Here is an 806-nt window from a genome sequence, read left to right as displayed (position 1 = left end):
CTGAAATAGCACTGGAGGGAATTGACACCATGAATCTTTCAGAGGTGTCCATAAATCCGTAAGAGTACGAAGAGGCTGAGATCCCTTCTGAATAGCACGTTGCAAGGCATCCCAGATATGCTCAATAACATTCATGACCGGGAGAGTCTGGTGGGCAGCGGAAGTGTTCAAACTCAGAAGAGTATTCCTGAAGCCACTCAGAAGCAATTCTGGACGTGTGGGGTGTCGCACGTCCTGCTGGAATTGCCCAAGTCCGTCGCAATGCACAATGGACATGAATGGATGCAGGTGATCAGACAGTATGCTTACGTACGTGTCACCTGCCAGGGGCGTCTCTAGACGTATCAGGGGTCCCTTATCACTCCAACTGCGCACGCCCCACATCATTACACAGCCTCCACCACCAGCTTCAAAAGTCACTGCTGACATGCAGGGTCATGGATGCATGAGGTTGTCTCCATATCCGTACAAGTCCATATGCAAGATACAATTTGAAACGAGATTGTCTGATCAGGTAACACGTTTCCAATCATCAACAGTCCAATGTCAGTGTTGATGGGCCCAGGTGAGGCGTAAAGCTTTGTGTCGTGCAGTCATCAGGGATACACGAGTGAGCCTTTGGCTCAGAAATCCCATATCGACGATGATCCGTTCAATGGTTAGCACACTGACACTTGTTGATGGCCCAGTATTGAAAACTGCAGCAATTTGCAGAAGGGTTGCAATACTGTAGCGTTGAACGATTCTCTTCAGTCGTCGTTGGTCCCGTTCTTGCAGAATCTTCTTCCGCCCGCACCGATGTCGGA

The sequence above is a fragment of the Schistocerca cancellata genome, chromosome 6 (genome assembly GCF_023864275.1).
Source record: "Schistocerca cancellata isolate TAMUIC-IGC-003103 chromosome 6, iqSchCanc2.1, whole genome shotgun sequence".
In the NCBI taxonomy this organism is placed as follows: Eukaryota; Metazoa; Arthropoda; class Insecta; order Orthoptera; family Acrididae; genus Schistocerca; species Schistocerca cancellata.
Note: the sequence above shows the minus strand (reverse complement) of the source record.